The following is a 27,481-nucleotide window of genomic DNA, read 5'->3' on the forward strand; positions in this document are numbered from 1 at the left end:
ACAGTTTGAGAGGAGGGAAAACGGGCATGCCATCCCCATTTTACACATGAAGGCATTGAGGCAAATGACTTTGGCCACACATCAGACAGGTGGTTGGGCCAGGATTAGAACCCTGGTCCCCTGTCTCCCAGATCTGTGCTCTTTCCACTAGGCCATGCAGCTGCTCAGCATGCAGTATTGCAGATTGAGATGAGCTGTCTGAAAGTCTGTCCAAAATACCTCCCCCCCACCACCAACGCGAAAGTGACGAGCCCCTCAGCCCCTCTATTAGCATCCTCACGAAACATGCATCACAGACCTTATGTCTGTGGAGGTGAAGAGAGAAAAACCGACCCCCAGACTCAGACATTTGAAAATGATCCTCTGAGCCTGAGCGGGCAGTGCTGACAGTGTATGCTGGGGAAGGCATAGACAAAAGTCACAAGCCACCAATTACCTGATTTACCTGTGCTTAGGAGAGTACGTTACAATTGAGTTGGTAGCCACATTCTCTGCCCACAAGAACCTTACAGTCTAGAGAGGGAGAGACATTAATATAAGTAAATTATGGATATGTACATAATAATAATAACAATGTTGGTATTTGTTAAGCGCTTACTATGTGCCAAGCACTGTTCTACGCACTGGGGTAGATACAAGGTAATCAGGTTGTCCCACATGGGACTCACAGTCTTCATCCCCATTTTACAGATGAGGTAACTGAGGCACAGAGAAGTTAAGTGACTTGCCCAAGGTCACACAGCAGACAAGTGGCAGAATCGGGATTAGAACCCACAACCTCTGGCTCCCAAGCCCGGGCTCTTTCCACTAAGCCACGCTGCTTCTCAGGACATAAGTCCTGTGGGTTTGAAGGGGTGAATATCAAGTGCTTAAAGGGTACAGTTCTAAGTGCATAGGTGATACAGAAGGGAGAGGGAGTAGGGGAAAAGAGCGTCCTCACGAAACATGCGTCCCAGACCTTGTTTTTGTGGAGGTGAAGAGAGAAAAGCCAATAGCCAGACTCTGGCATTTGAAAATGATCATCTGAGACTGAGCGGGCAGAGCTGACAGTGAAAGTTGGGGAAGGGAAAGACAAAGCCACCAATTATCTGACAGAATACACCCCGGCTTCTGTGATTATTGGGAAACCTCTTAATTTCCCTGGGGCCTCCCAGTGGAAAATGAACAGGCCGAAATGGTGGTTCAGCCGTGGGACAGTTTAATATCATTGCTTCCTTCAGTTTCCCCTAGGGAGCATTCTCCCAGACCAAATGACTCCTGGATGCTTGTAACTGGAAAAAACTCTCAGGAGAAGATTCATGGGAAGCCAACTGGCCAGGGAGCAGTTACAATAACGATAGGTGTTTGAAGGGGAATATTGAGGATATTGATTCCTGAGGGAAGCTGCCAAGTAATTCCTCCATATGCCTCCTTTGTTGCCATTGTCAGAGGAAGAACACTGACTGATCATTGGTCTAAACCAATATGGCATCCTTTATATTTAGCAAGGTAGATAAAAACCTAATGGGCCCTTACCAAAGACAGCTGTCCACTGGGAGGGTGGGGAAAATAACTCTTAATTTGTTTGTTTCCCAAGAACAAAAAACAATCCTGCCCTTATCTGGGGTGTTGCTGTTGGTATGCCATTCTGATGAGCAAATACTCAGAAAGTACTGTATTTTTCAGATGATAAATTAGGACTACAAATCAAATTGGCTAAATTTCTCATTTTGCCCTCAGTCATAAATAAATTCACCTTGACCACAAGACAAAATGAATGATGATGATGATGGTGTTTGTTAAGCGCTTACTATGTGCCAAGTGCCATTCTAAGCGCTGGGGTAGATGCAAGGTAATCGGGATAACCCACATGGGGCTCACCGTCGTAATCCTCATTTTATAGATGAGGTAACTGAGGCACAGGGAAGTGGTTTGCCCAAGGTCACACAGCAGACAAGTGGCGGAGCCGATTAGAACCCACATCCTCTGGCTCCCAAGCCTGTGCTCTTCCCACTGAGTCACACTGCTTCTTCATTGGAGAGAACACAGGCCTGGGTGTCAAGGGTGCCAGTTCTGTGCTGGGTGATCTTGGGCAAGTCCTGTAGCTCTCTATGCCTCTATTTCCTCATCCATACAATGTAGATTAAATGGAGATACTCAAGACTTCAGGCCCCATAGGGAACAGGGACTGTGACCTGATTAGCTAATACAGTACTCAGTATAGTGCAGTATATCAATCAACCAGTGGTATTTATTGAGTGCTTACTGTGTGCTGAGCACTGTACTAAGTGCTTGGAAGAGCACACTAGAATAGGGTTGGTCGACACATTCTCTGCCCACAAGGACCTTACTGTCAAGGGTGGGAGGCAGACATTCGTTTAAATAACTGAAGTACCGATCTGTACTTAAGTGCTATGGGGCTGAGGATGGGATAAATATCAAGTGCTTAAAGGGTATAGATCTAAGTCCATGGGTGATACAGAAGGGAGAGGGAGTAGGGGAAAAGGCTTCTATCAGGGAAGGCCTCTTGGAAGACAGGTGATTTTAATAAGCCTTTGAAAGTGGGGCGAGTGGATCTGACATATATGGAGGGGGTGGAAGTTCCAAGCCAGAGGGATTACATGGGAAAGGGTTCATTGGTGAGGTAGTTGAGATTGAGACACATTGAGCAAACTGGTGCTGGAGGAGTGTTTTTGCAGGCTGGGCTGCAGAAGGAAATCTGCCAGATAACACAGGAGGGGGTGAGTTGATTGCATGCCCTTAATAAATAATGCTATTATTTTTATTGAACTTTTAAGAGCAAGCTCTAGCAAAGTCCTTCCTGCAGACCCTGTTTATAAAGGCAGAATTGTTTGCCGCTATGATGAGGTGATAACCTCCAGTGAAGTTGATATTAGAGGCTGGAAAACTCGGGAATCCCATTAGCAGAACGGTGAACCCTACCCTGCCAAAGCCAGACCTGTTAGGATTTCAGGAGAGCGGTTGTAGAACACTCCTGAGAGGCCCCATGGAGCCAGAGGTGGGACAGTGGAGTTAAACTCATTTGCTTAAAGGAATTTAGTGAGCACCTACAATGTGAAGTAGTTTGCTAGTGGGAGTTAGCCACCCCACCCTCACCAATTTCACACAGAGATTTACAGATAAAGGGGGGTATAAATTGAACCACAGATTTTGAGGTAAAAAGTTAGATATACCCTCCTACCTGCAGCTGCCAAAGACTTCTGAATGGCAACATTTCCTCCCTGGACTACTTACTGGACCAACCCTGACACTGCCAGTGGTCTAGAGGAGGTCCAGAGGGTTGAATTTACTTCTAGTCTCTTCCAGGGGCTGGACTTTAATGACCAAAGTTGAGCTAAGCACAGACAATTCAGCTTTATTGGTTCTACAGCTGTGATCAGCAAGTACCCTGTGTAATGATAATCTGGAAATACTGGGCATGTATACTTCTTTTTTAAATTCTTTTCCTCCTCAAGAGGTTATATTCTGAACTAGGAAGAGTGGCAGGATGTACGATTTCTTGTAACAAGTGGGTAGCCACTTGTTAAAGTGAACCATACTTAGCTGTTCTCCTCCTCAGGTATAGAATATGTCCACAAACCGATGTAATTGGAAAAATGTTTTTTTATTATAACCCATGGGGAGAATTTCATTATATGCAGCAGCATTTAAGTACTGCACCCCTTGAGAGCTACAGATGGCCAATATTCAGCTCACATCTTTCTAAACAGGTTATGTAACTGAACTGTGCCCTTCTGTTTTTATTGCATAGTGCTTACAGGTGCATGAGATAGAATTGTTTATGAGAACTCCCCAACCTTGTGCTAGTAGATAAATAGCTAAATGTTTTTTTTTTTTTATAACAAGAGTAAGCTTCTCTCAGTCCCCTGTGTCTAAATATAATTGTGTGATGAGGGGTGGGCATTCATAATAGACGATCTGGTTGATTTACTTTGTCAGCTTTTGGTAATAATAATACAGATAATAATTGTGGTATAATTATCATTGGTATTTGTTAAACACCTAGAATGTGTCTCCCCTGGACTTTAAGCTCATGGACAAGGAATGTGTCTACCAACTCTGTTACACTGTACTCTCCAAAGCACTTAGCACACAGTGAGCGCTCAATAAATAAAATTGATTGATGTTCCAGTTCCTGTGCTAGGCACTGGGACAGATCCGAGAGTATCAGGGAGAGAGGGAAGAGGTATTCTATTCCCATTTTACAAATTGGGAAGCAGAAGTGAAGTCACTTGCCCCAGGTTCCACATGTTGTGGAAGGGGCAAGGGGCAAGCCAGGATTAGAACCCAGATTCTCTTACTCCAAAGTCTGTGTTCCTTCCACTGGGCCACACTCTTTGGTGCCTACATGAAGTTTAGACTGTCATCTGGTCCTGCATGGGTTTGCCGCTCTCTGGCCTCCTCCAAGTCAGTGAGGCCTGAGAACATTTCATTCATTCATTCAATCGCATTTATTGAGCGCTTACTGTGTGCATGAGAATAGAGCCACTGCCCACCCTGCTTGGAAGTTATTTTCTTTATGATATTTGTTAGGTGTTTATTATATGCTAGGTGCTGTATTAAGTTCTGGGTAGATACAAGCTAATCAGGTTGCACACAGTCCATGTCCCACATGGGACTCACAGTCATAATCCCCATTGGACTGATGATGGAACTGAGGCCCAGAAGTGAAGTGACTTGTTCAAGGTCACACAACAGACAAGTGGTGAAGCTGGGATTAGAATCCAGGTCCTTCTGTCTCCCAGGCCCATGCTCTAACGACTAGGCCATGCTGCTTCTCATTTCCTTTAATAATAATAATAAGAATAGCATTTATTAAGTGCTTACTATGTGCCAAGCACTGTTCTAAGCGCTGGGGAGGTTACAAGGTGATCAGGTTGCCCACAGGGGGCTCACAGTCTTCATCCCCATTTGACAGATGAGGGAACTGAGGCACAGAGAAGTGAAGTGACTTGCGCAAAGTCACACAGCTGACAAGTGGCAGAGCCGGGATTTGAACCCATGACCTATGACTCCAAAGCCCGGGCTCTTTCCACTGAGCCACGCTTGAACAATCTCATACCCCCCATGCCACCACATCAGTCCAGGCAGAATTCAGGCAAGTAAGAGAATAAGAGTAGAGGATTTTTTTATCATATTACCATGTCCCTCAGATGGACGGCCGACTGGCCCAAACATAATTATTGAAGGGAATGAGTGAATGCATGGAATCCTTCCACCACAAAATATTAGAAAATGCAATTTTCCTTTGGGAGCCTGTGATTTTCATTGTTTCCTGAAGTTTGTTAACATAGTTTTTCAACTGTGTTGCCAACTTGTACTTCCCAAGCATTTAGTACAGTGCTCTGCACACAGTAAGCACTCAAGAAATACGATTGAATGAATGAGGATTCTTCATTCAGCCTTTCTCCGGGTCCTAGTAGCAGCTTATCAAACTTAGTTGTTTGATGTCTGGAAGGTCACAAAAGAGGCCCCATAATGACAGAGCAATCGTTGTACTCTGACCTCCCTTTGGAGAATTTTCAAATTGACAATAAAAGTAAATTCTTTTTTCAGTTTGACCCAATTAGCAATTACATATTGGTCTCTCTAGAAATAATTGCCAGGTTACTGCTATTCTGAATTGGTGTTAAACTAGCAATAAAATAAAAGTTCCCAGGTTTTTACAGATTTTTGTAGTCTATTCTGATCCATTATCCATAAGGTAGGGTAGGGGATTGCCTTTGTAGCGTCAAATGACTCCCCTTAAAATCGACAACCTAAAGTAGGAAACGGGGTAAAAGAGGGCCAGTGCAGTGACCAGAGCCAGGGATGGTGTTATGAAACTCCTGGCTTCTGTTAAAAATGCATTGACCACCCACTCTAGCTTGGCTGAAGCAGTTCTAGAATTTGATCCAAGTCAACTCGAAGAGGTCCACGGAAGCAAAGGGCATGTTCCTTTCCCACTTGGAACGTAAACCCTGATGGGGGAGACAGGCATACAAAAGAGTTACAAGTGGGAATAATAAGTGTCAGAAAAGGAGTAGAACGAGACTACCAGGATGAAATAGCAGAATAAATCAGGACAACGAAAATAAGACTAAGAATAAAACCCCCAGCCACTGCTAGCACTTGTGTACTCCTACTTACGCCTGTCCTCAGAATTTCTGGGCTCATGAAGGGTCAGTTGTGCTTTCAATAATTTGGGAAGCCACGAGGCCTAAGGAGCATGGGCTTGGAAATCAGAAGTCCTGGATTCTAATCCTAGCTCCACCACCTTCCTGCTGCGGGACAGGGCAAGTAAGTCACAACTTTTCTAGGCCTCCATTTCTTCACCTGAAAAATGGGGATTCAGTACATGTTCTCCCTTCTACTTAAACTGTGAGCCCCATGTGGTACTGTGTCCAATCTGATTATGTTTTATTTGATTATCATTTATCTATTAGGTACTTGAAAAGACCACAGCTAGTATATTTATTTGTATTCTTTGTCTTGTTTTATTTGTCCAGATTAACTCTATTTCATCCTGGCATTCTTACTCTGCTCCCTTTCTGATCCTGGTTATTTCCACTGCTTCGACGATTTGTAACTTTTCTGTATGCTTGTTTCCCTCATTGGAGGTTAAGTTCCATGTGGGAAGAGAACGGGCCCTTTGCTTCTATGGTCCTCTCCCAAGTGCTTAGTACAGTGTATCACACTCAGTAGGTACTCAAAATGTACCATTAGTATTCAATCAATCAAGGGTATTTATTGAGCACTTACTAGGTGCAGAGCACTGTGCTTGGGAGAGTACAATACAAGAGTTGGCAGACACGTTCCCTGCCTACAAGGAGCTTAGATTCCAGAGGGGAAGACAGAAATTACAACAAATTATGGATATTTACATATGTGCTGTGGGGCTTAGGGTGAGGTGGATTTCAAGGACTTAGAGGGTACAGGTCCCCTTACTTATGCTGTCGAGGAAGGCTTTTATTCAGAAAAAAAGAATCAACCATCTCATTGTCTCTGGTTTTTCTCTTTGGTGGTGTTTTCAATCAGTCAATCAATTGTATTTCTAATCACTTATCGTGTGCAGAGCACTGTATTAAGAGCTTGGGAGAGTACAGTAAAACAGAGGTGGTAGAAATGTTTCCTGCCCACAGTGAGCTAACAGTCTAGAGGGGGAGACAGATATTAATGTAAAGAAATGAAGTATGGATATGGATATAAGTGCTGTGGGTGAAAAGGGGTTTTCCTCTGTTTTCCCCTAGATGGTAAGCTCCTTGTAGGAAGGGATTGTTTCTCCAAACTCTGTTGTATAGAAGCAGTGTGGCTCAGTGGAAAAGAGCCCTGGCTTTGGAGTCCGAGGTCATGGGTTCATATCCCGCCTCTGCCACTTGTCAGCTGTGTGACTTTGGGCAAGTCACTTCACTTCTCTGTGCCTCAGTGACCTCATTTGTAAAATGGGGATTAAGACTGTGAGCTCCCTGCTGTGGGACAACCTGATCACCTTGTAACCTCCCCAGCACTTACAACAGTGCTTTACACATAATAAGCGCTTAATAAATGCCATTATTATTATTATTATTATTACTTTCCCAAGTGCTTAGTATGGTGCTGTGCACACAATACGCATTCAACTAATGCCATTGATTGATTGGTACCCCAGTTTTAGAGATGAGGTCTATGGCTCAGATTAATTATGAGCTTTCTACCTGCCTGGATTTATGGGAGCCAACCCCTTGGTCTCACACATTGGAAGCTTATAAAGATTCAAATAAGAAGGACAAGCCGAGAAAAGGTGTGGTCTAGAGGCTAGAGAACGGGCCTGCGAGTCTGTAGGACCTGGCTTCTAATCCTGACTCCACCATTTGTCTGCTTTGTGACCTCGGGCAAGTCACTTTTCTCTGAGCCTCAGTTACTTCATCTGTAAAATGGGGATTAAGACTGTGAGCCCCTTGTGGGACATGGACTTGTTTCCAACCTGATTAGCTTGTATCGGCCCCAGCCAATAATGCCTGGCACATAGTAAGTTTTTAACAAATACCATAAAAAAGGACATCGTGTGTGTGTGTGTGTGTGTGTACACATAGTCTGTTTTCATCACATTTTGTTTTGTAAAATACTTTGAAATTTTGAGCTTATCAAGATCCGTGCAAAGCAGCAGGGTGTATTTTTTTCAAACCTCTCTAAGAAGTGATTGGCATTCACTTTGGAAAGGCAGAAATTTCAATCAAATAATCAATGGCCTTGATAGAGCAGCTACTGAGTTCAAAGCACTGGACTATGAGCCTGAGAGGGTTCAGAGAAGCACGTTGTCTCTCATCTGCCCTCAGAAACTATAATCTAATAGGGGAAACTGGCCAAAATTGTTTTCAAATAGAGGAGCAGTGGGTAGAACAAGGATAGATAAGGAAGCCAGAAGTACAACAATATCAGGGTAAATGACAGCTGAATCACTATGCAAATGTTATATATCAATCAGTGGTATTTATTGAATGCTTACTGTGTGCAGAGCACTATACTAAGCACTTGGGAGAGTTCAGTATAACAGTACAACCGAGATGGTCAACCTGTTGTTCCCTGCTTACAGTCTAGTTTTTCTGTGCTGAGGATCTGACTGAAATATGTAAATACTAAAGCTGGCTGTTGGGATCGTCTGTCGGGACTGAGCGGTTACCACTTGATCAGGAAAGCTTTCCCAGAAGAGGCGAGATTTTTTAAAGGAGGGTTTGAATAAGGGGAGGGTTGCAAAAGGATCTGTTTCAAGGGGTCGGAGCAAGGGGTAGACTGAGTGGAAAGCAGGGTGCAGTTAGAAGACAGACTTGGGAGGAGTGATGAGTGTCAGCTGGGCAGCAGTAGGCTAGGAGAGCCAATATGTAGTCATTCAATTTATTCAATTGTATTTATTGAGTGCTTATTGTGTGCAGAGCACTGTATTAGATGTTTGGGAGAGTACAGTATAACAGTAAACAGCACATTCCTTGCTTGGGAAGAGCTGGCAGGTGGTGTCACTGCTGGGAAACATCCCCCGAACTGAGAAACTACTTGGGGAAGGTGCGGGGAGAGAGGAAGATCCCTGCCTTGGATTTTATGAATGTGTCTTGCAGCCCTCATCCTGATAGTCAATGATTTTAAAATAGCATTTCTCAACGTGCCGCCGCCTTTATCTTTTAACAGCTCCAAATAAAATGAACCTTTGTGGGTAAAAAAAAAATCCCATTAAAACAGTCCCGAATGCTCTTTTTTTACTTTTTTAGAGAGAGCAAGCTAACTCCCAGTGTTCTCTATTAATAGTTTAAAGCATAATTGACAATAGGATTGTGATAGGAAAGGAGCAGCAGGGGAAAAAAAAAAAACAGGGAAGTCACAAGCTGTTAGATCTCATTAAGTGACTCTCAGAGCAGTGTCGTCGTTGCCACAATCTGGGCTCGCCTACAGCTTCCTTGAGTCTAGTGCTGTTTTTGATTGGGGACCCAAGGAGCCAACCTCGAAAACCCTCGATAACTCAATCTTATTTTAAAATGCCAGGAATTGCCCAGCCAAGCTGTCCTTCGGTGAATGAACAGTCTCATACAGGTGGACAGAGCAGGCGACTAGGAGTCCGAGGACCTGGGTTCTAATCCAGACTCTGCCAATTGCCTGCTTTGTGATCTTGGACAAGTCACAACTTCTGATCTGTAAAATAATAATATTAATAATGATGGCATTTGTTAAGCGCTTACTATGTGCAAAGCACTGCTGTAAGCACTGGGGAGGATACAAGGTGATCAGGTTGTCCCACGTGGGGCTCACAGTCTTAATCCCCATTTTACAGATGAGGTAACTGAGGCACAGAGAAGTTAAGTGGCTTGCCCAAAGTCACACAGCTGACAACTGGAAATGAGGATTGGGACTGTGAGCCCCATGTGGGACAGGATCTGTGTCCAACCTGATTACCTTGTATCTACCCCAGTGCTTAGGACAATGCTTGGCACATTGTAAGCGCTTGACAAATGCCATAACTATTACAATTCTCTGTGCCTTAGTTTCCTCAACTGTACAGTGGAATTACATACCTGTTCTCCATCCTACTTAAACGGTGATCCCTATAGAAGACAGACACTGTGTCCAACCTAATTAACTAGTATCTACCCAAAGCTTAGTGTTTGGTACATAGTAAGCAGCGTGGCTCAGTGAAAAGATCACGGACTTTGGAGTCAGAGGTCATGGGTTCAAATCTTGGCTCTGCCACTTGTCAGCTGTGTGACTTTGGGCAAGTCACTTCACATTTCTGGGCCTCAGTTCCCTCATCTGTAAAATGGGGATGAAGACTGTGAGCCCCAGGTGGGACAACCTGATCACCTTGTAACCTCTCCAGCACTTAGAACAGTGCTTTGCATATAGTAAGTGCTTAATAAATGCCATTATTATTAATAAAAAAACGGTACTCAAGAAAACCCTCATGACAGGTACCTTCCCTGAGGTCGGCTCCACCACTTACCTGCTGTGTGACCTTGGGCAAGTCACAACTTCTCTATGCTTCAATTTCTTCATCTACAAAATGGGGATTGGATACCTCTTCTCCCTCCAGGTTAGAGTGTGAGCCCCATATGGGACTTGATTATCGCATATCTATACGAGCATTTGGCATATAGTAAGCTCACCCCTCTAAGCTGTAAGCTTGTAATGGGCAGGGAAGAATGTGTCCACTAATTCTGTCATATTGTACTCTTCCAAGCATTTATGAGACTGTGCTAAACTGTGCTGTGCACAGGGTAAGCACTCAATAAATACCATTGATTGGTTGGTAGTAAGTGCTTAACAAATACCACAATTATTATTAGTATTATGAGGACACTCATGACCTATGGGATAATGTGACTATTGACCTGTCCTGAATCTTCTAATGACCTGCTCATGGGTAATCTTTAAAACATGGATTTTCCAAGCGAACCCACACATTTCAGCCATTGAAATGGGTTACACTTTGCTTCGTTTCTGTGACATCCCTGCATATTATCCTCTTTCTGCAAAGGATTTCATGCATTTTCTAGACCAGGGCACAATGGTATTCAAAAGCAATATGCAAATTATTGTAGCAATATTTTTCACTCGAGATGCCTCAGTTCTGATAGGAGAATAATCTGTCTGCCGAGCCTTTGTGTAAATCTTCAGATATGCTGCTGAATTTGTTAAAAATCCCCCATGTTCACGGTTTCCTTATTTTATAACATTTGATAAACGGAAACATTTAAGTTTATGGTTTGTGTATCTCAACCCCTTTTCTGGGCTAGCTGTTAGCACGTTTGTTTGTCGGATATGAAGAGGGAGGGCTTTCCAGGCCAGAGGCAGGCTGTGGGCAAGGGGTCAGTGGTGAGATAGATGAGATCGAGCTACAGTGAATAGGTTGGTATTTGAGGAACAGAGTGTGAGGGCTGCATTGTAATAGGAAAGCAAGGAGGTAAGATAGGTAGGGGAAAGGTGATTTACTATTTTAAAGCCTTTGGTAAGGAGTTTCTGTTTTATGTAAAGGTGGATAGGCAACCAGTGGAGGTTCTTGAGGAGTGGGGAAACAGGGACTGAACAGTTTTGTAGAAAAATCATAGAATTGCTAAAAATGGTAGAATTCAATTTTTCTCCCCTCAATTTTCCCATCATTTAGACAATACCACCATCCTCCCAGTTTCACAAGCTGACTACCTTGGCATTATCCTTGACTCATCTCTCTCCTTCAGTCTGCATATTCCAACACTCATCAGATCTTGTTGGGCCTATCTACACAACATCTCCAAAATCCACCCCGTCCTCTCCATCTAAATTGCTAGCATGCGGGTCTAATCTCCTCAACTATTGTGTCAGCCTCCTTGCTGACCTCCCTGCCTCTTTTCTCCTCACTTCAGTCCGTACTTCACTCTGCTGCCCAGATAATTTTTCAGAAAAGGTTCTGTGAACTTCTCCCCAGTCCTCAAAAAGCTCCAGGGGTTGTCCTCCATCTCTGTATCAAACAGAAACTGCTTGCCATAGCCTTTAAGGCATTCAACCAGCTCTCCCTCTCCAACCCAGGCTATATTCTTCGCTCACCTAGTAAATGCCCTCTCTCTTCACATCTCCTCCCTGGTTAATCTCTTCTTTTCCACCCAATATTCCCTCCCAACCACAGCATTTCTGTACTTGTAAAGCACTCACTGCCCTCCCCTCCAGCCTGCAATTATGCATAACCTTCTACTCAGTTGCCTCCCCTACCTGAATTCTATTTTGTCTCTCTCTCCCCAGGCCAATTATAAACTCCTCTACACACAGTCACATCCTCCCAAGTGCATAGAACAGCCCACTGCAGAAAATAAACAGAAAATAAATTTCACGGATTGACATACCAAAGGCTGTGTTTTCCCTCCTTGAAAACATCAGTGAATTCTGCAAACTAAATTATTTTTCAGGTTATCGAGTCCTGAGAGGCTACAGCAGGGTCATTTCTCTTTTGAGAAAAAAGGAAGTTAGATCAAGAATGCAGTAAAAAGAGCGAAAGAATTTTTAAAAATTAATCAAGTATATGAATATTTTATCTGTACTTGATTCTGGGGAAATGGGCCTGCTTGTAAATTCTAGTGCCTGGTTGGCATATGTATGGGAGAGGAGATTGGAGAGGGAGAATGCATCCCAACTCTTCTCACTGGTTTGAGGAAAAAATCATTTTTAGGGGAGGCAGGGGTGGCTTGTCACTTTTCCAAGGCTCCAAGGCCTGTGTTGGAACCACCTGTTTCTGTAGAAGGCAGAGACCCCAGAAGCTGATCTCCCCTGAGAGTACCAATCTTTTCAGTGGGATCTGGAACTCGGAAAAGTCCAATCTCATGTAGCAGGTGCCATCTTAATTCTTCTCACAGACTTGAAGTGCACTCTCTCTCACATACACACAGACACACTCTAAACAATTTCTTAGGATAAGTAATATTTCATCAAAAGCAGCAACATCACACAGCTCTCGTAATTTATCTTTACAGATTAAAACTTTGGATTCATTTTACACCAACTAAGACTATGGACCTCAATTTCCTCAGGGCCTTCCTTTGGTTACTTCCCGGGGAATAGGATTGGTACGTGACTCTTTGACCACTAAAGGACATGTAAGCATATGAAGGAATGCACTGAACGGGGATGCCTCACAGTCTAAAATCAGTCAGTAGTATTTGTTGAGTGCTTATTGTGTGCAGAGGACTGTACTGAGCACTTGGTAGATTATAACACAGTCGGTAGGCACGATATCTGCCCACAACAAGCTTAATACTTTCCCTAGCAGCCTGCCTACTAGCATAGTGTGGCCTAATAATAATAATGATTGTATTTGTTAAGCACTTACTATGTGCAAAGCACTGTTCTAAGTGCTGGGGGGATACAAGATGATCAGGTTGTCCCACGTGGGGCTCACAGTCTTAATCCCCATTTTACAGATGAGGGAACTGAGGCACAGAGAAGTTAAGTGACTTGCCCAAAGTCACACAGCTGACAATTGGCGGAGCTGGGATTTGAACCCATGACCTCTGACTCCAAAGCCCGGGCTCTTTCCACTGAGCCACGCTGCTTCTCTAGGGAAAAAGAACACAGGATTGGGAGTCGGGGGCCCTGGGTTCTAATGCCAGCTCTTCCATTTGTCTGCTGTGTGATCTTGAGCAAGTCACTTAACTTTTCTGTGCTTCAGTTTCCTCATCTATGAAAGGGAGGGGTGAAATACTTGTTCAGACTCCCATTTAGGCCGTCAGCCCCATGTAGGACAGGGACAATGTCTGACCTGATTATCTTCTATCTCTGCCAGCACTTAGTACGGTGATTGGCACATAGTAAAATGCTTAATAGCTATTATTATTACCATCATTATTGAGTTTACGCATAGAGAGAATTGCACTCATTACCACCTTTATTCTGAGGGCAAAACCCTTCAACTCCCTCCTTAACTCCTGTTGAGCTTAACCACCTAATTTGGTGATAAAATCAAAGTCATCAGGAATGAACTGCTCCTTCCTTGTCCTCTTTCCCACCTATTCCTCAAGAGAAGGTCTCCCCTTGTTTTATTTATAAATCCCCTTTTTCTACCAGCAACTCTGACCCTGTCCCTTCTCATCTCCTTTAAAATCACTTGCTCCTACTTTCCTCCGTCATTCACTGCCATTTTCAATCTCTCATCTTCTGATGGTACCTTCTCATCTGCCTCCAAACTCACTCAAATATTCCCCATTCTAAAAAAATCCCTTGTCTTATCCGTAGCCAAATTTATCAAAAATGGCGTATAGACCAGCTGCCCTCATTTCCTCTCCAGCAACTCTGGATAGAGCCCGGGCCTGAGAGTCAGAAGGACCTGGATTCTAATCCCGGCTCTGCCACTTGTCTGCTCTGTGACCTTGGGCCAGTCACGTCACTTTTCTGTGCCTCAGCTACCTCATCTGTAAAATGGGGATTAAGACTGTTGAGCCCAATGTGAGGCACGGATTGTGTCCGATCTGATTACATTGTATCGACTCTAGCGTATTGTACAGTACCTGGTGCATAGTAAGCACTTAACAAGCACTGCAAAAAAAAACCCCAAAACAAAGAAAAGCCAAACTCTTCTCAACCTCCTGCAGTCTGGCTTTTAATCCTTTCATTCCACCAAAACTAAGGCCACTGAATAGTTATTCATTCAGTTGTATTTATTGAGCACTTACTGTGTGCAGAGCACTGTACTAAGCGCTTATGCTAAGTGGTTATGCTCAGTCAATCAATGCTATTTACCAAGTGTGTGTTGGGCACTGTACTAAGTGCATGGAAGAGTACAGTAGAGTTGGCAGACTTAATTTCTGCCCATAAAGACCCTAGTCTATGCTCCATCCGAATCCTCCTGGATGTCTCAGGTGTTTATGACATCAGTGACCACTCCCTCCTCCTCAGAACCACTGTCAGGTCTTGATTTGACTGATACAGTTCTAGCCCGGATGTCCTCCTTCCTCTCTGACTATTCCTGCTCAGTTTTGTTGACTGGCTCCTCTTCCACCTCTCCTCTCTTAGCTATGAATGTCCTGCAAGGCTGTTTTCTCTGACTCCTACCCTTGTCACTCTACACCCACTCTCTTTTGGTATCTCCTCTGTTCACCTGATTTCAGTTTCCATCCCTATGTGGAAAACTCCCAAAGTGCATCTGACCTGCAATTCCTCATCTCCTGCTGCCTCTAGGCCATCTGTACTTGGATGTCCTTCTAATATCTCAAATTGATCGTGTCTCAAACAGAACATGTTCCCCTCCTGAACCCACTGCTAGCTGATTCAATAGTTCTGCTATCTTCCCTGTCCCAGAAGCCCACAACCCCAGTGTCGTCCTCCACTCCACACCATGTTACAACTCTCATTTTCAGTCTCCTGCCAAATACGATGGGTTTCTCATTTACATTTCCCGGATCTGCCCCTTCCTCTCCACCCAAATGGCTTCCACTCTGTACAAACTCTGCTCATATTATGGCTAGGCAGTTGCATCAGTCTCCTCACTGGTCTTTCTGCACCCACCCTGTCCCTTCTTCAATCTCTATTACCCGCTACTAAATAGATCACCTTCTTGAAGCATCATTCTCCCTCTCATCATTCTTTTCCTAATACCCCTCCACTGGCTTCTTCTATCTCGCCGCATCAAAGACTCCTCACAATGAGCTTTAAAGTTCTCCACCATCTTGCCCCACCTTACCTATGTGCTCTTCACCCTGTTATTCCTCAAATTCTCTTTGCTCCCCTGAGTTGTACCTCACTTTCAATTCTCCCACTTCCATTCCCCCACTCAGACCATTTCCCCAGCTTGGAACTCTTTCCCTTCCCAAATCTGACAGATCACAGCTCTCCCCACATTCAAAGCCCCCCTAAAATTCCTCCTCCAATCAGCACCCTCTAACTTATAAATCCATCAGCCGATTCTAGTACATATCAACTTATACCATTTCTGAGCAGTTTTGTATATATGCAATTCAGTTGTACATTTGTTTACTTATTTTGACTATTCCATATGTATGTATGTATGTATTCTTGTTGGTCTTCCCTACTAGAGTGTATGCTCCCTGTGGGCAGAAAACCTTGGCGCTTCCTTGTTACATATTTCTCAAGCACCTTGTACAGTGTACTGCACCAAATAGAGGCTCAGTACTGCTACTACTACCACTGCTTAATTGGGATGGGTTAATTGGGTTGGGATTTTGAATCAAAGACCCTATCTTGGCATTCAAACCAGGCGGACAGTATGCCTGAATAGTGGAGATAGCTGTTTTTGGCTTTAGTACAAAAGGACTTGATTTCTCTGAGCAACCATTACATACTGAGTTACCCATCCTGACAGATTGTATTGTTTTAGAGGTACTATCATTGTGTTTCTCACAGAAAGGGAATGATGCTGGTAGTGAAATTATCGAATGTAAGTAGCCATATTCATTGGCGAGCTTTGTGGCAGTAGGATTGTTTGAGGGATAAGGCCGGAATTATTTTTTCACTCAGTACTGACAGCAAAGGTGTAAGTTCTGTGTAATCGGTAGGAGTGCAGAATTTAAAGTCTTGCACTGAGGATCATCATCATCATCAATCGTATTTATTGAGCGCTTACTGTGTGCAGAGCACTGTACTAAGCACTTGGGAAGTACAAATTGGCAACATAAAGAGACAGTCCCATATATCCAGGTGCTGCGGGGAGGGGAAGGATGGAGATGAGGAGAGGAAAAAGGGGGCTCAGTCTGGGAAGGCCTCCTGGAGGAGGTGAGCTCTCAGTAAGTGCTTAACAAATACCATTTGACATTAAAAAAAAAAGGAGGATGTGACTTGTCATAGGGGTGGCCTTATTCTGACCAAGTAATCAGGGCTTCTTACCCATTCCCTCCCTTCTTCCCTCCTCCTCTCTTGCCTCAGGCAGCCAGAGGAATGTTTCAATTAGAAATTCCCCTCCAACAAGCCCTCCCCAGGTGGTTCCCATCACCTTGAGTTTTATCAAACCAACAGCCACTGCTACCACTTCAGTATTAATGTATACCCACCCTCAGCATGTGTAGTATTATTCAGTTGTATATTTAGTTGTTTTTTTGATTCCCCTTTTTCTAAATACTTTTATGATCTTCCCTTCCCAGACGGTCTGTAATTTCTCTATGCCTTGGTTTCTTCATCTTTAAAATGGGATTTAAATACCTTTTCTCCCTCCCCCTTAGACTGTGATCCCTGGGCGGGACAGAAACTGTGTCTGATCTTATTGTATGGTATCTACCCCAGTGTTTAGTACAGTTCTTTTCACATAGTAAGTGCTTAACAAGTACTACAATGAGTAGTAGTAATTGTACTAATAATACTAATGATAAAAAATTTCTCGATTGCATAGCTCTCTCCAATTATATTCCTATCTCTCCTACTACTATAACCCCACTATATCTTGTTTAGGCCTCAGTAGATGGTGCAGATGGCCAGTAATCTTCCTCCTCATGAGGCACTGTCATATAGCTGTTGATGATGATGATAGACGTCATTATCCTTTAGTGTTCTCTTTAGGTTGCTTTATATAGTTCAGTTCTCTCCCCACAGTGGGTACTACTTCCATTGCTCTAAAAAGATTTTCTTTGGCACAGAGAGCCCCATTCCTATCTATGGGAAGCAGTGTGGCTCAGTGGAAAGAGCCCGGGCTTTGGAGTCAGAGGTCATGGGTTCAAATCCCGGCTCCGCCACTTGTCAGCTGTGTGACTTTGGGCAAGTCACAACTTCTCTGGGCCTCAGTTACCTCATCTGTAAAATGGGAATTAAGACTGTGAGGCCCACATGGGACAACCTGATCACCTTGTAAACTCCCCAGCACTTAGAACCGTGCTTTGCACATAGTAAGCGCTTAATAAATGCCATCATTATTATTATTAAACCCCTGGAACATGTCACTTGCTCTCAACCAACTCTGTCTTTGGCCCACTGTTAATCAGACTTTTGACCAATCACTCCCCTGAAACTGCCTGCTTCATGACCTCCCCCACCCAACCATAGCAAATCCAATGGGCTTGACTCCATCCTAATCCTTCTGGAACTGCCTTGGGCACTTTAAAACTACTTCCTCCTCCTTGAAACACTTTCAGACCTTGGTTCTGCTGAGCAAAAGTACTCACCAGTTTCTCCTCATACCTCGCTGACCATTTCTTTTCAGTTTTGTTTGCTGGCTCCTCTTTGGCCTCTCATCTGTTACCTGCCAATGTCCCAGAAGCCTGTGTTCTGAGATCCCCTCTCAATCAATGGTATTGAGCACTACTGTGTGCAGAACATTCATTCAATCGTATTTATTGAGCGCTTACTGTATGCAGAGCACTGTACTAAGCGCTTGGGAAGTACAAGTTGGCAACATATAGAGTCAGTCCCTACCTAACAGTGGGCTCACAGTCTAGAAGAACTGTGAAGAACACTCTAAGTGCTTGACTTACCACTGGCTTTAAAGCAGCCAGTCACCTTGCCCCCTCCTACCTCACCTCTCTGCTCATCTACTCTAACCTAGCCCACACACTTTGCTTCTGCAATGCCAACGTACTCACTGTACCTCAGTCTTGTCTGGCTCTTTGCCGACACCTTACCCACATCCTGCCTCTGGCCTGGAATGCTCTCCCTCTTCATATCTGACAAATAATTATTCTCCTCACATTCAAAGCCTTATTGAAGGCACATCTCCTCCAAGAGACTTTCTCTGACCAAACCCCCCTCATTTCTTCTTTTCCCACTCCCTCGTCACCCTGATTTGCCACCCTTTATTCACCCCTCCCACTGCACTTATGTATATATTTGTAATTTGTTTATTTGTATTAATGTCTGTCTCCCCCTCTAGATTGTGAGCTCACTGTGGACAGGAGTGTCTACCAGCTCCATTATATTGTACACTCCCAAGTGCTTAGTATAGTGCTGTGCACACATTAAGTGCTCAGTATAAACTATTAATTGATTGGGAGAATGCAACAGAGTTGTTAGACACAGTCCCTGCTGACAAGAAGTTTATAGTCTAGAGGGACGTCTCACTGTACAACCAGTCTCTCGAGGATCTCCTCCAGTGCATGACTTCAGTTACCACCTCTGTGAGGACAACTCCCAGATCTCTCTCCAGCCCTGACATTTTGCCCCCAGAGTATCTCCACTTGATTGTCCCCACAGCACTTCAAAGTTAGAGAGGAAAGTTTGTTACAACTTAACAAACTTTCCTCTCTAAATCAAAATGCCACCATCCTCTCTGGCCCCAGAGTTCATAACCTCAATTTCATCTCACTTTGCAGTCTCCTTCAAGCCCCACATTTAATTTCCTGCCAAATCCTGCCAGTTCATCCTATGCATGACATCTCCCAGATCCACCCCTTCCTCTCCAACCAAGCAGCCACCACTCTGGTACAAGCTCTGATCATTCCATGGCTTGACTATTTTTTCAGCTTCCTCACTGGTCGTCCTGCCTCCCACTACTCCCTTTTGAAATCTTGACTAGATGCCACTGCATGATCATCATACTCAGCTCATTTCTCTCCCTTCCTTGAAATGAGAAGCAGGAGGCCTAGTGCTCTGTGGCTTTAGGAAAGTTGCGATCTGAAGCATCCTGGAAGTCCACCATTGAGGAAACCCAAGACTTATGTACTTCTAGGGAGAGGGGGGAACTGCAAAGGGATTTTCACCTGGGATTATCGTGCCCCTATGAGGTGGAGGCCCGCTCCAAATTCCGGGTGAGTCCCCTGTCTTGGGAATCCTGTGGCCCTGGGCTAGTGGTTTGAGGGGCAGACAGGAGAATGCCCATTGCCTGAGTGGGCAAAGCTGCTGAGGCCATTCGATACGGCTCTCACAAGGGGCCTCCTTCTGTCTACACTTTTGGGGATTTGGGCCTTTAGTGGTTACTCTCCAAAGCCTTGGGTGGCATCCCAGCCAGGGTGGTGGGAGAAGAGGAGGCCCCAGAGGACTGCCTGTCTAAGGGGAGGCCTCAGAGGACTGCCTGTCTCCTCTCTACAAGGAGGGGAGGGGAAGCCCTAGAGGGCTTCCTCTTTTCCTCTTTGAGGAGCGGTAAGAAGGAAGCCTTAGAGGGCATCCTCTGTCTTCTCTCCTTGGGAAAGGGGTGGGGAGGATGGGTGGAAGAAGGAAAAAGGGTTGCCTGTCCACATCCATTCACACACTTCCCCCCATACCTTCCCCCAGGTCTGGCCTGGGGATATTCCCCCTTTTGTGCTCGTGTTCTTTCTCTTTCTCTCTGTTTTCCTGGCATCAGTGGGATTTGAACCTGCAACCTCAAGGTCCACAAGCAAGGCTGTAGCTCCTTGTACCACACTGAGTGTTCTACTTAGTCACCCACCCCTTCATCTTTACCTCTTTCCATGTAACAGGAACAATAAAAAAAATATACAACACCCATCTTACTCTTTAGCAAAAAGATATTTCACCACATACCAACCAATATACAGATGTATGCTCACTCTACATTAAAAATACAATCTTATTTGTATCAACACAGATTCAAACTTACAACCTCACAGTCAGGGCTCTTTCCCCTTGCTCCACACCAACATACCTCTCATCAGGAACAAGAAGCACCTGCACTGAAGACTTCAGTTACCTTCCGAGAAGACCCCGATCCCTCTTACCTTCACCCATCTCCATGTAGCAGGGACAACGTGGAAAAGAGCACGGGCTTTGGAGTCAGAGGCCATGGGTTCAAATCCCAGCTCCGTCAATTGTCAGCTGTGTGACTTTGGGAAAGTCACTTAACTTCTCTGGGCTTCAGTTACCTCATCTGTAAAATGGGGATTAAGATTGTGAGCCCCCCGTGGGACAACCTGATCACCTTGTAACCTCCCCAGAGCATAGAACAGTGCTTTGCACATAGTAAGCACTTAATAAATGCCATCATTATATATATATATATATATATATATATGCCATATATATATATGCCATATTACTCTTTATCCAAAGGATACTTCACCATATCACATACCAACCAATGTCAGGCTTATACTCATTTTATATTGAAAATACCATGTTATTTGTATCTCAACCCAATTTTGAACCTACAACCTCACAGTCAGTAAGCAGGTCTCTTGCCCCTTGCTCCACACAGACCTACGGTTCAGTGCTTAGCAGCAATCGCTTTACCTTACTCTATGATCCTGGAACAAGAAGCACCTGTTCTGAAGACTCCACTTACCTTCCAAGAAGACTGTGATCCTTCATACCTGCTATCCTGCAAAATAAAAAAAACACCAAAATAAATCCAATAACAGTACTAGGTGAACCAAAACAAAAAATTTCTTTTATCAGCTACAAACAGCCAAAATTACAACAATGCCCTGGAATAAATGAAAACTATTTTCATTACTGTAAAACCACAATCAGCAAGGTAAAACAAACCCGCACACTCTCAAGCAGTCACTACCCAAACCCCAAAACAACAAACTACACAATATATCTAAAAATGTACTTGAAATTCTCCGCTGCCCCTGCAATAAAACACACAACTACCCCTGATGTGAGAAGTAGCGTGGCCTTATGGATAAAGCACAGGCTTGGGGGTCAGAAGGACCTGGATTCTTATCCCAGCTCCACCACGTGTCTGCTGTGTGACCTTGGGCCTGTCACTTACCTTTTCTGTGCCACAGCTACCCCATCTGTAACATGGCCAACTGGATGAGCTTGTGTCTACCCCTGCACTTAGCACAGTGCCTGGCACATAATAAGCATTTAACAAATGCCATTTTAAAAAAAGACCTGCCCACATAGCAAAACTCACCAACTGATTTGCTTCCTGCAGATGACGGGAAATATGATCATCCAAACTTCAACTCGAAAAATCTAACGAATAAGAATCCTAATGTTACCATTATAAAGATATAGTGCATGACAATACCATTGAAACAATACTATGAAAACATATTGCAATTTATTTATACAGACAGTAACTGATTTATGAAACCCCAGAAAAAGACACAGTCCAAAGTATTCATCATTCCCCTGCCACAAAGTAAAAAAAGCCAACATTGCGCGGATTAGCGGGTAAAATGGATTGAGCTACTTCTCCTCCAATTACAGTTGGAATGTTACTTGCCCACTGACACTGTTTAACACATAAGAAATTCATGTCAAACACATTCCTGATCTTATGTGAACCTAATACACAAAATAATATGTAAAACAGTATTCGGATGTCCATTTTGCTGATCATTAAACTATCTCAAACACTAAATAACTTAACAAATATCAGAGCACAGGCAGAAAACAAATTCAACAACCCAGTCACTCCGAATCCAAAACACAGTTTCCCTAACATTACACTTCACTCCTTTTCTCAATATCACTTTCTATTTGTTGACTCTTGTGAACTGTATCTACCTCTGGAATATGATGTGTCAGGACAGAATAAAAATAACAATGCACAAACTTAAATAGCAAGTAGTGGAGGATATGCACACTAAGCATTTATTTATGACATTTATTTATTTTACTTGTACATATTTATTCTACTTATTTCATTTTGTTAATATGTTTTGTTTTGTTCTCAGTCTCCCCCTTCTAGACTGCGAGCCCACTGTTGGGTAGGGACCGTCTCTATAGGTTGCCAACTTGTACTTCCCAAGCACTTAGTACAGTGCTCTGCACACAGTAAGCGCTCAATAAATACGATTGAATGAATGAATGAACTAAGCAACATACTGTCATAATAATAACAATAATTTTGGTATTTGTTAAGCGCTTACTATGTGCAAAGCACTGTTCTAAGTGCTGGGGAGGATGCAAGGTGATCAGGTTGTCTCATGTGGGGCCCACAACCTTAATCCCCACTTTACAGATGAGGTAACTGAGGCCCAGAGAAGTTAAGTGACTTGCCCAAAGTCACACAGCTGACAAGTGGCAGAGCTGGGATTTGAACCCATGACCTCTGACTCCAAAGCCAGAAAGGAGGCTAGAGATAGAAATACTCTGTGCCTCAGTTCCCTCATCTGTGAAATGGGGGTTAAGACTGTGAACCCAATGTGGGACAGGGACTGTCTAATCTGATTTGCTTGTATTACCCCTCCTCACCCCATTGCTTAGTAAAGTGCCTAGCACATAATAAGCGCTTAACAAATAATAATGATGGCATTTATTAAGTGCTATGTGCAAAGCACAATACCACAGTTATTACCAAAGCACCTAGATTTTTAAAAAATACTCTAACAAGACAGTGCAGCACAATACTATCATTCTCAATGAGCATTAGGAAACAAATCCTTCAAAGTATCCAACAACAAATATGATGAAAAAAATAATTTGCAAATGCACCCTTCAAGCCTAGGGACCATGGAAATTCAATTCATGGAGCACACGGAGTGTAAAACGTGTGTCTAGCAGGACCTGGAAAACTGAAAACAGAAAAAATTTCAGGACACTGTGTGTCCTGATTATTTGACAAACCCAAAACACAGCCTGGTTACCCCTGGTATCTGAGAAAATGACATCTTGAGATGGATTAAGTGATGCTTGCCACACTTGGACTCTTCTGTCGCCACTACACTCTGTCAAACCACCAAAAAAACAACAGCCATCTCTGGGTTGGAGCTCTCTCCCGCCTCAAATCCGACAGACAATTACTCTCCCACTGCTTCAAAGCCTTATTGAAGGCACATCTCCTCCAAGAGGCCTTCCCAGACTAAGCCCTCCTTTCCTCTTCTCCCACTCCCTTCTGGATCGCCCTGGCTAACTCCCTTGTTTCTTTCCCCATCGCAGCCCCTCAGCACTTATGTTCATATCTGTAATTTATTTGTGTTGATATCTGTCTCCTCCTCTGATCTGTAAGCTCGTTGTGAGGAGGGAATGGGTCTATGTACTGTTGTATTTTACTCTCCCAAGTGCTTAGTACAGTGCTCTGCACACAGTAAGTGCTCAATAAATGATTGAATGAATGAATGAATAAATGAAGCGCACGTCTGGGAGTCAAATCCCAGCTCCACCCCTTGTCTGCTGTGTTGCCTTTGGCAAGTCTTTTAATTTCTCTGTGCCTCAGTTACCTCATTTCTAAAATGGGGATTAAGACTGTGAGCCCCATGTGGGACGTGGACTGTGTGCAACCTGATTAGTTTGTATCTACCCCAGCGCTTAGTACAGTGCCTGGCACATAGTAAGCACTTGTGAGTACCATGAAAAAAACAAACTATACACTGGCTCCCTGTGACACTCCACATCTTGCTACCTGACAACTTCCCAAGTGCTTTGGCCAGTGGGAACTCAATAAATGCACTCAATCAATGATACTACTATTATTAATAGTAGTCTTTAATAGTGTCACCAGTAGTGGCAGAGATGCCATAGTTTTGAAGTACTGGATTGAGCTGTAAGGATCTGTTTTTGGCAGGGCAGCATTAATTAGGCTAGTTTAAGGGCAGTGCACGTCTTGATTTTGCTTTCCTTCTTGCTGAATCTCAGCACCTAGAACTACACTTTCAGTCGGAAAAGTGTCACCTTTCACTTGTTCAACAGTAAGCGGGGTAGAGAATGTGTGGAGTTTCAAAATCTGCTAAAGCTGGTAAGAGAGCAGTGATTTTCCTGGTATTCATTACCATTTTTCTACATTCTGTTTGTCATCCTAGAAATGGTTTAAAACAATAAATCTTTTAATGGCTGTCAGCCGACAAAATAACATTTTGAATTCTAGAACCGTTTTTGCAATGGTAGAGATTGTTGTTGCTTTCTGTACACATCAATATTCATGCCAAAGCAGGTTTGGAAAATCCTTCATACTGAAAGCACAGTTCACTGTCAGCCTTTTAAAGCGTTTTTCATTAATCTTTTATTGTAAAATGTTTTAACTTGTGTACGAATTTGCTTCTCTGCCTAATACGCATTGTACCTTCAGCAACAACCAAACAAAACAAACAAAACAACAAAATAAGAGAAGCAGCATGGCTCAGTGGAAAGAGCATGGGCTTTGGAGTCGGAGGTCATGGGTTCAAATTCCGCCTCCGCCAATTGTCAGCGGTGTGACTTTGGGCAAGTCACTTAACTTGTCTGTGCCTCAGTTACCTCATCTGTAAAATGGGGATTAAGACTGTGAGCCCCCCCGTGGGACAACCTGATCACTTTGTAACCTCCCCAGCACTTAGAACCATGCCATAATAAATGCCATCATTATTATTATTATTATTAGGTCGTCATCCCCAACCCCCGCACCAGCACTTATGTGCATATCTTAATGTTCTGTTTGCTTTAATAATAATAATAATAATAATAATAATGATGGCATTTATTAAGTGCTATGTGCAAGTCACTGTTCTACGCGCAGTCCTCTTTAGCAGTCCTCTGTCTGCCTCTCTGCCTGTTGAGCCTCAGTCTCTTTCATCTGCTCACCCGCAGACTCTCACCACATAATGATGGCTGTCCCTCAAGGCTCTGTTCTGAGCCCCTCACTTTATACTCACTCCCTCAGCAAACTCCTCCACTCCCATGGTTTTCACTACCACCTCTATGCGGATTATTCCCCAATCTCCCTTGCTAGCCCCAACTTCTCACCACCAGTTCAATCTCACATTCATTCATTCAGTCATATTTATTGAGCACTTACTGTGTGCAGAGCACTGTATCTAAGCTCTTGGAAAGTACAATTCAGCAACAAATAGAGATAAACCCTACCCAACAACAGGCACATTTCCTCTTCTGCTAACTCTTCAAGCTCTATTTCTCTTAAACTTAATTCCTCATCTTCTCTCCCAAATGCCTCTACCTAGTTTTCAAATCACAGATGACACTACTGCCACATTCCCAATTTTGAAGCCCCAACCTTGGCATTATCCTTGACTTTACCCTCTCTTTTATAACTCTTATATTCAGTCTTCTGCTACCTTCTTTTGATTTTTCCTCCACAACATTTTTATACAGTATATTTTAAGTGCTTAACTATGTGCCAGGCACTGCGATAGATACCTGATAATCAGGTTATATGCAGTCAATGTTCATTCATTCAATCGTATTTAATGAGTGCTTTGAGTGGAGTACTGTACTAAGCACTTGGGAGAGTACAACAATAAACAGACACATTTCTGTCTACAAGTTTAGAGTCTAGGGGGGAGACAGACAATATAAAGTACAAATACGTATATAAGTGCTGTAGGCATGCGAGGGGGGATGAATTGAGGGAGCAAGTCAGAGCAACGTAGAAGGGAGTCATTCGTTCAATCATATTTATTGAGTGCTTACTGTGTGCAAAGCACTGTACTAAGCACTTGGGAGAGTACAGTATAACAACAAACACATTCCTGCCCTCAATGAGCTCACAGTCTCACTGAGGGCAGGGAATGTGTCTGTTTATTGTTGTATTCCCTCAAGTGCTTAGTACCGTGCTCCACACGCGGTCTAGGAGTCCCACATGGGATTCAGCATCTTAATCCCCATTTTACCTAGGAGGTACCTGAGACACAGAGAAGTGAAATGGTGATGATGATGATGATGATGGTATTTGTTAAGTGATTACTATGTGCTAGGCTCTGATCGAAGAGTTGGGGTAGATACAAGATAGTTGGGTTGGACACAGTCCATGTCCCACATAGGGCTCACAGTCTTAATTCCCATTTTACACATGAGGGAACTGAGGCCCAGAGAAGTGAAGTGACTTGTCCAAGATCACACAGCAGATTAGTGGAGGAGCCGGGATTAGAACCCAGGTCCGTCTGATTCCCAGGCCCGTGCTCTATCCACTTGGCCACTCCAGGATCCTTCCCTTCCTCTCCACTCAGTCACCCCGCTGGTTCAGGCACCAAGTCATGTCCCACCTTGACTTCCCCCGCAACCCTCACCTCCACTATATACATATCTATCCGTAACTTATTTTACTGTATGTCTCCCCTTTTTAATAATGGTAGCATTTATTAAGTGCTTACTATGAGCGAAGCACTGTTCTAAGCGCTGGGGAGGTTACAAGGTGATCAGGTTGTCCCACGGGGGGCACACAGTCTTCATCCCCATTTTACAGATGAGGTAACTGAGGCCCAGAGAAGTTATGTGACTTGCCCAAAGTCACGCAGCTAACAATTGGCAGAGCCTGGATTTGAACCCATGACCTCTGACTTCAAAGCCCGTGCTCTTTCCACTGAGCCATGCTGCTTCTCCTTCTTGTCTGTGAGCTCCCTGTAGGCAGGAACTGTGTCTACCAACTCTGTTGTATTGTACTCTTCCAGGCACCTAGCAGCATGGCTCAGGCCATATTCAGGCCTCCCTCTTCCACCTCTACCCTGAATGAGGAAGTTTACAGGGGAAAGCACAGAAATGGGCAGGGAATCATGCAAATAAAATGACATCTTGGAGGATGGTACAAAGGAGGGAATGTCATTACAATTATAAAAATGTTTTAAGTATAAATATGTTATGTGCTGGTTTTGAGTGACTTTTAAAGTAAAGAAAAATTGTTTCTTCTCCCCAGTCTGTACTTTGCTGCCTGGATCATTTTCCTAAAACTCTATTCTGCATATATCTCCTCACTCCTCAAAAACCTTCAATGGTTGCCCATTCTTCCCTGCATCGAGCATTAATTCCAGACCTGAGGCTTTAAGAA

General features: G+C 43.7%; 1 protein-coding gene across 1 annotated transcript in view; it reads left to right on the forward strand.

Moving 5' to 3' along the window:
- Positions 1–27,481, forward strand: part of SNX29 (sorting nexin 29) — a 557,276-nt gene that overhangs the window by 462,310 nt on the left and 67,485 nt on the right. The gene's annotated exons all lie outside the window — the stretch shown is intronic.

Source organism: Tachyglossus aculeatus, chromosome 21, assembly GCF_015852505.1.
Source record: "Tachyglossus aculeatus isolate mTacAcu1 chromosome 21, mTacAcu1.pri, whole genome shotgun sequence".
Taxonomy (NCBI): Eukaryota; Metazoa; Chordata; class Mammalia; order Monotremata; family Tachyglossidae; genus Tachyglossus; species Tachyglossus aculeatus.